Source organism: Danio rerio, chromosome 19, assembly GCF_049306965.1.
Source record: "Danio rerio strain Tuebingen ecotype United States chromosome 19, GRCz12tu, whole genome shotgun sequence".
Lineage (NCBI taxonomy): Eukaryota > Metazoa > Chordata > Actinopteri > Cypriniformes > Danionidae > Danio > Danio rerio.
This window is the reverse complement of record NC_133194.1, coordinates 31,652,740-31,661,444: the sequence shown is the minus strand read 5'-3', so window position 1 is coordinate 31,661,444 and position 8,705 is coordinate 31,652,740. Positions and strand designations below refer to the sequence as shown.

The window sequence follows — 8,705 nt, the reverse complement described above, 5'->3', positions numbered from 1 at the left end:
GGCCATTCAGGGAGCTCAGGCAGCGGCGGCCATTCAGGGAGCTCAGGCAGCGGCGGCCATTCAGGGAGCTCAGGCAGCGGCGGCCATTCAGGGAGCTCAGGCAGCGGCGGCCATTCAGGGAGCTCAGGCAGCGGCGGCCATTCAGGGAGCTCAGGCAGCGGCGGCCATTCAGGGAGCTCAGGCGGCGGCGGCCATTCAGGGAGCTCAGGCGGCGGCGGCCATTCAGGGAGCTCAGGTGGCGGTGGGTCTGGCAGCACTGGAGGGTCTGGCAGCACTGGAGGGTCTGGCAGCACTGGAGGGTCTGGCAGCACTGGAGGGTCTGGCAGCACTGGAGGGTCTGGCAGCACTGGAGGGTCTGGCAGCTCTGGAGGGTCTGGCAGCTCTGGAGGGTCTGGCAGCTCTGGAGGGTCTGGCAGCTCTGGAGGGTCTGGCAGCTCTGGAGGGTCTGGCAGCTCTGGAGGGTCTGGCAGCTCTGGAGGGTCTGGCAGCTCTGGCGGTGGCATCAGCTCTTGTAACTCAGGTGGTGGTGCCCATTCTGGTGGCTCAGGTGATGGTATTTCAGGAACAAGGACAGGAACGGACTCGGAACAAGAAGCCATCTTGTGAGCTGGTGGCAGATTGGCGCTTACCACATTGTGAGTTGGAGGGCTGGAGGCAGTCATCTTGTGAGCTGTAGGACTGGAGTCGGCCATCTTGTGAGCTGGAGGACTGGAGTCGGCCATCTTGTGTGCTGGAGGACTGGAGTCGGCCATCTTGTGAGCTGGAGGACTGGAGTCGGCCATCTTGTGAGCTGGAGCAGCCATCTTGCAAGCTGGAGGACTGGAGGTGGCCATCTTGCAAGCTGGAGGACTAGAGGCGGCCATCTTGTGAGCTGGAGCAGCCATCTTGTAAGCTGGAGGACTAGATGCGGCCATTTTCTGAGCTGGGTGTGTGGTGGTGGAATGAGCAGCAAGCCCCTTTGCCATCGGGTCTTGCTGTCCTATGCCCCCCCCCAAAAAATATTTAGGGGTGTCCTCCACCTCGCCTACGGTGAAGGGGGACCCACTTATTTGCAATGCCAAGTCTACGTAATGCCTTATTGTCCAGTGGGGCTCATGTAGTGGCATACATGAATAAAGGGGCTCAGCTAGACCCCCACGAAAAAATATCATAAGGCATAAATCATCCATAGATGTCAAGTGAGCCAAATAAATAAAATCCTCTACATACTCTTCAATTGTTCGGGCTTCCTGACGAAGACACATGATCTTGATACCCGCTGGATCCATTGTGTGGCCGAGTCTTCTGTAACGCCGGGGAGTAACACCACAACAGAAGGTAGGATCCAATATGCAGGTTTATTCACAGTCAGGCAAGCAGTGGTCCATACGGGAGCAAACAGGTATGTGAGGACAATCCAGAATCGTAGTCAGTTTAACAATCAAAAGGTCGAAAGGCAGGCGGCAGACAAGGATAACTAAATAAACAAGGCTAGGTTCAAAACAGGAAAACAAGACAAGGAAAACGCGTTGTAATGCTACTATACAGTGAACAAGACTCGGCAAACTGAAGGGGTGAATGTGTGGCTTAAATAGTGTGTGTTAATCAGTCTCTGAAAGTCCTCAGGTGTGCAAATGTAATCAAGCTAGATGAGTGAGCAGGTGTGTGGGTGAAAAGCATGTATGAACTTGAAGTCCATTAACTGGCAGATTTGTAGTTTCATGACTGAGGGTTTACCAGCGACATCTGGTGGTTTGTTCACTGGTAAACATGACAAATTAATTGTTTTTTTACAAAACTAATTAACAGTGTATTATTGATAACCTACTGTAGTATTCGATTAGACAAGCATAATAGAAACAGCAAAAAATGCAGGATTTCTATTCAAACTGGGCGTTTTCATCACTCAATTCTAATGCAATACTTCAAAATTAACACAGGGTGATGGAAACCCATAGAATAATGTGTTAGAGATTTGTTAGAGACCAACTTCATTGGACAGGCTTTTATTTCCCTAAAGTTTATTTCTTACATGTGTCTTTCTAATATAATGCATCCATTTATTGCACACATTGTGATGTTTACTGTTAGTTTAATAACATATTTATTTTTAGTGTTGTGAAGTTAATCTAATTTGCTGTCAATCTAAATTAAATTCCTAATTTTGTCATTAGCACTTTGCCATTCTTTAAATGTGCTAGTGTAGTTTAACAGCAAAACAGATGTAGAAGTATTGACCCTTTAATCCCATCTAAATGTTTCTTTTTCTGTCTCTTGCAATGCTGCCTTCTATTTTATTAAAAAAAAAGCTTGACTGCAGCATAATTACGACCAATTATGAGTGGCCGAGCAACAGATTTAAGTCTCTTTCTCAAAAATACTTCCATTTCCTATGAGCTTTCTGTGGTGGGGAGATCTGACAGAATTGATTTTCTGTTTTCTTCTTTTTTTGTCCTTCTTCTTTTCCCCCTATCCTTCAGTAACGACTCATCCAGTAGTCTGATTTGTTAATTAGTCATTTTCTGTTAGACAGTGGAACAGAGATGAAGATGGACATGTGTTTCTTTCTCTCTAAAATACACACTTTTCAAGGCTTGATTTCATTCAAATATTCAAACATCCATTTTTATTTATTATTATTTTTGGGGGGGATTTACTGTATGACAGTATATCAGTATATTCTAAACTTATGAGACACATCATCATCTTGGCACCATTAAAACAGTATTATTAGGATACAAAAAAAAACAAATAAAAAATGAAAATAAAAAAGTGAAACCTGGCTAATCGTAAATACAGTAATTTACAATTGGGATGTTTTACAGTAGTGAATACAATTATTCATTTTCTTTTCAGTTTAGTCCCTTTATTAATCTAGTGTCTCCACAGCAGAATGAACTGCTAACTTATCCAGCATATGTTTTACGCAGTGGATGCTCTTCCAACTGCAACCTATCACTGGGTAACATCCATACACACTCATTCACACACACACTACGGACAATTTAGCTTATTCATCTATAGCGCATGTCTTTGGACTTGTGGGGGAAATCAGAGCACCCGGAAGAAACCCACCTAAACACGAGGAGAACATGCAAACTCCACACAGAAATGCAAACTGACCCAGCGACCCTAAAACCAGAGACCTTCTTGCTGTAAGGTGATTGTGTTCACCCACTGTGCCACCGTGGTGCCCCAGTAGTGAATACAGTAAAGATGAATAAACGAATCAATCAATAAATAAAATGAAACTTGGCCAATCACTGTAAATACTGTAATTTAACTAATTTACCATCTGGACTGTTTTACAGTGGTAAAGCATTAAAAATAAATAAATAAATAAATAAATAAATAAATAAAGTGAAAATGAAAAAAATTAAACCTAGACAATTACAGCAACTACAGTAATTTACCATTTGAACTGTTTTACAGTTGTGAATTTTAGAAAATATGTTACAGGTGAGAGGACTAAAAAACTGTATTTTTTACAGTAAAACATAATAATGTAAATATATGTAGGCCTACAAGATAAATTGTACTGTAAATATTAAAACAGTATTTGTGAATTTTAGAAAATATGTTACAGGTGAGAGGACTAAAAAACTGTATTTTTTACAGTAAAACATAATAATGTAAATATATGTAGGCCTACAAGATAAATTGTACTGTAAATATTAAAACAGTATTTCTATTTGCTGTGACTATAAATACAGTAAAAATACATAAATAAAGTGAAAATGAGAAAGTGAAACCTGGCCAATCAGTAAAGACAGTAACTTACTTAATTTACCAATTGGGCTGTTTTACAGTAGTGACTACAGTAAAAAAAGAAAAAAAATCAATAAAGTGAAAATGAAAAAATGAAACTTGGCCAATCACAGTAAATACTGTAATTTACTTAATTGTTTTACAGTAGTGAATACGGTAAAAATAAAAATAAATAAAGTGAAAATAAAAAATGAAACCTGGCCAATTACAATAAATACAGTAATTTACCTAATTTACCATGTTGGCTGTTTGTAGTAGTGAATTATAGAAAATATGTCAGAGGTTAGAGGACTAAAAATGTGAATATATATATATAGGCAAGATAAAGCAAGATAAATGGTACTGCAAATATTGAAACAGTCTTTTTAATTAGCTGTGAATAGAAATACAGTAAAAGTAATAATAAATAAATAAATAAATAATTAAATAAATAAATGGATGAATGAATAAATAAATAAAGTGAAAATAAAAAAGTGAAACCTGGCCAATTACATTAAATACAGTAATTTACCTAATTTACCATGTGGAGTGTTTGTAGTAGTAAATTATAGAAAATATGTTAGAGGTTAGAGGACTAAAAATGTAAATATATGTAGGCCTACACTGATATATGTAGGCCTAATACTGTAAATATTAAAACATTATTTTTAATTTGCTGTGAATAGAAATACAGTAAAAATAAATAAATAAAGTGAAAATGAATAAAGTGAAAATAAATAAGTGAAACCTGGCCACTTACTGTAAATACAGTAAAAAAAAAAGTAAATGAAGTAAAAAGAAAAAAGTGAAACCTGGACAATTACAGTAAATGCAGTACTTTACCTAATTTACCATTTGGACTGTTCTCAGTAGTGAATTTTAGGACATATGTTATAGGTGAGAGAACTATAAATACTGTATTGTTTTTTACGATAAACATACTATATGATAATGTTAATATATGTAGGCCTACAGCAAGATAAAAGGTTCTGTAAATATTAAAACAGTATATTTAATTGAATATAAATGCAGTAAAATAAAAATAAATAAAAAAGTGAACATGAAAAAGTAAAACTTGGCCAATCACAGGAAATACAGTAATTTACCATTTGGACTGTTTTACAGGAGTGAATACTGTAAGTAAATAAATAAATAAAGTGAAAATGAAAAAGTAAAGCCTGGCCAATCACAGTAAATACAGTATTTTACCATTTGGAATGTTTTACAATAGTGAATTTTTCAAAATATATTACAGTTGAGAGCACTAAAAATACTGTATTGTTTTACAATAAACGTTTGATAATGTAAATACACTGTAAAAAGTCATTTTGTGGCCTTGTAGATTTCATTAATATGTACAATTTATTTAATGAAATTAATTTTCTGATTTTAGGGCATTTTTTTGCTTTGAAATTAATTTAAAAATGTCTAATAAAATCTAATCAATTTTATTTAAAAGAATTTAGCTGTTATTTTTAATTAATTTTAAAAAGAGAAAATATTAATTAAATCCAACATGATTTAATTAGAAAAATTTAGCTGTTATTTTTGAATAGTTAAGAAAGAGAAAATATTAATTAAATCCAACACGATTTTATTAGAAGAATTTAGCTGTTATTTTTGAATAATTTCAGAAAAGAAAAACTAATTATTAAATCCAACGTGATTAAAATGAGCATTTTCAGATTAGCCAGGGGCACACAAGTCGCCGAGTACCAGCTGCCCTCGCCGGGGACATGAGTGATGAGCGCCCGTCATGACCTGGAGGTTGACATGTCAGCAATTTTCAAAGGACATTTTGAAAATACGCACAATCTTTAGAGATTAACAGCGGATTTGAGTTTTAAACAACTACATTCTCGCATGAACAACCGTTAAAACTTTATTTCATGGTACATTTAGAGCAATATTTGATTATTGTATTGGTTCTGTTCAGTGTGAGATTGAATCGGATTGAACCGTGTTCAAAAGCTTATAGTCATCAACATGTAATTAGTGTCTATTGTAAATGCGTGTGACTGAGTTATAGCGAAATGCTAATTAATCGTGTTGGTAATTACACAAAAATGCCATAGGTTTCGGGTGGGATCCGACTCTTACAAATCACTTAATTGAGCCGATTCCTAGAACCGAACCGAGTCACTCGACTCAAACAACGCCGACTCGCTTCACCAGACAACGTGGAGATGTCGTGGTCTCATCCAAACGGATTTATCGGTAAGTGTTGAAATGTCCAACTTTGTTAATTGAATAATTGTTATATATTTCTGTATAGCATGAAATTCACCAAGTAACTTAAGATTCTTTTGTCACGCTGTTTAGCGCGCCTATTTATAAACGAAGTTACCAAATCACTTTGTTGTGACATCAGCAGCAGCACGTGCGCTTTGAGTGAAAAGATTAGAGCGCGTGTTTGTAACGTTAATGCTAATTTCGTGGTATTACAGATTGTTTGAGTTTTTAAAAAGGTAATTTTCTGTTAACTTACTGTTAACTGTGTTCTGTTTCAGCACAGCATTGAGTTAAAGTGACCACAGAATAAAGTAAGCAAGGTAAGCTCTGGCTTTCACTTCATTATGAACCTCATTATCAAACCAAAACAAAAATGATATTGTCTAACACTATTTACTAATTACAACTTTTTGTATAGTGTCCGAGGCAGAGGAGACACATCAACCAGCAAGTGTGTAACTTATCAGGAAAATGACTGACTGAATGGATGACTGTCAGGGTTGCAAGCAGGACATACATGTTACAGTTAAGTATTTCAGCTACAACATACTGTTAAATCCCAGTAACCATCTTGCCATTAATTGTAACTTCACAGTAAAATATAGTTAATTCTTCAAGAGAATACTGTGAAATCACAGAAATGGACCTTACTATATACCTTGAAGTCACATATGGCTGTAATTTCACTGTAATTAAGTGTAAAACAAATCACAGTGGCTTACTGTGAAAGTAATACAATTATTAGTCAGTAATTTACTGTTAATTAAGGGTCAAATATTTTACAATGTATCAATAAAACTCATGTAAACATTTTGTCTGTCATTCTGTTTTTTAAGGTGAGCGCTGAATTTGAGAGAGAAGCCACTGTGCACCGTGGATCTTTACAGCTGCTGAGGAGCTCTTGGAGTAAGACAGAGATCTGAGATTAAAGGTAGAGTTTATGATGTTTATCATGTTTACAGTTTCTGACTGTATGTCATAACATGATAACAGATTGTTAACATATTTTCTCTTTTATTCATTTTTTCTTACTGTTGCTCAATGGAGTTGGACAATGAAGAAACGACAAGAACTGAACGGCTTGTGAGGGCAGTAATGTTGACCTGAGCAGGGGCCTTCTACAGGGGACCGCCTAAAGGTACTGGCATCATTATCATCATCATTATCATCATCATCATTGAAGGTGTTAAAGTTCTTATAGACCTCATCTTTACCAGAATCAGGCAAACTCCTCTTTCACTCCGCCCAAAGCCCCAGCTGGACTGTTTTGGCCCAGGGTATCCGATCAGGCCACGGAAGTGACTGTGGAAACTTGACTTGCCCTGGCTCGCATTGGCACGCTAACTTAAGTCGCGAGAGTGAAAACACGGCTCTTGACTACATTCCCAGAGCTTGTGTCCACCTGGGTTTGACATATGCATTTTAACTGTGACAAAGAATGGTGTTTTAACAAGTGACTGGTTAACACTGGAAGATATTAGAGGGTAGTATTCCCATGAACTGTGGTGTCCTCTTTGCTTCAATGAATCTGCATTATTCTGGCAAATAATACCTTTCATGCATTAAATCACATAAATTTCACTCTAAGTCTATTGTTTTAAATAATATTGTTTAATGTCCAGTTGTTTGAAACTGCTGTTTAAAATAAGATGATCAAAGTCCTTGTTAAGATGATCAGTTTGTTTAAATGTACATGTTTTATTGTGTATTATATGATGTATTGTCTATTATGAGATTGTTGTTAGCCTGTATTGTGGCTCCACACTGCTGAACAGGCTCCACTAATTAAGTAAAATTTAATAAATTTTAGCTCTAATCCATACTTGTTGAGTTTAATTAATATTATTGCTTGTAATCTGTTGCCTCAATTTTATTGTGTAGATATAAAGCAATATTTTCTAGAGCTGATGACCAGGCTCCACACTTTTTATGTTAAATCTAAATAAAAACATTGAGTAGTTTTTATTAACATTGTGTCAGTTTTTCTGTTCAATTTAATAATTTTTTTGTTTAAAATTTGCAAATTTTTTTAAAGTAATTTTTGCTTACTAAATTAAATGACTAATTTTAAATAAGCTAATTTGATTAATTGTTACTCAATCCATTTATGTTGAATTTAATTAATAATATTGCTTGTAATCTGTTGCCTTAAATTTATTGAGTAGATATGGGGTATTATTTTTTACAGTGTACATGAAGGCCTACAGCAAGAGAAACATTACTGTAAATAAAAACAGTATTTTTGCTGTAAGTTTGATTTATAGTAAACTGCTCCCAAACTGCTTCCAGTAAGTTACAGTAAATTCTACAAAAATGTAACAGCGAATATTTAGTGTGATTCCCCCCAACACCCCCCCCCGACCCCGCCACCCCCTACCCCCCTTATGTTATGACATGGTTAAGTATTCGTTTACTCCTCTCTTCTCTTTCTTTATCCATCATCTGTGCTATACGAGCTCTCCTAATAGTTCATATACTGTAGGTCTAAAGTACATATGAAGGTTAATTGGGGTCTCTTTCTTTGTGTTGTGGTTATAAATAGATTATATTGAGGAGACACCTTGAGACACGCTAATGAATGATTTGTTTTTCCTTGTTTTAATTAACATGGTGATTACTTCAGGGGGTCTTGCAATGCTTGGAGCCCAACATTCTCCGCAACAGAGAAATGTCATTCATGATTAGACTTCAGCACAACAACAGATCTTAGATAAGGAAAACAGCGGCGATGGCTATTAGAGCCTGTG

At 36.6% G+C, this 8,705-nt stretch overlaps 1 long non-coding RNA gene across 1 annotated transcript; it reads left to right on the top strand.

The window, feature by feature from the left end:
- The first annotated feature begins 5,899 nt into the window (after positions 1-5,899).
- Positions 5,900-7,925, top strand: LOC141378965 (uncharacterized). Its single transcript, XR_012394805.1, has 6 exons — positions 5,900-5,943; positions 6,237-6,278; positions 6,377-6,483; positions 6,795-6,889; positions 7,006-7,096; positions 7,176-7,925. It is a non-coding gene; the product is annotated as an uncharacterized lncRNA (long non-coding RNA).
- The last annotated feature ends 780 nt before the right edge of the window (positions 7,926-8,705 follow it).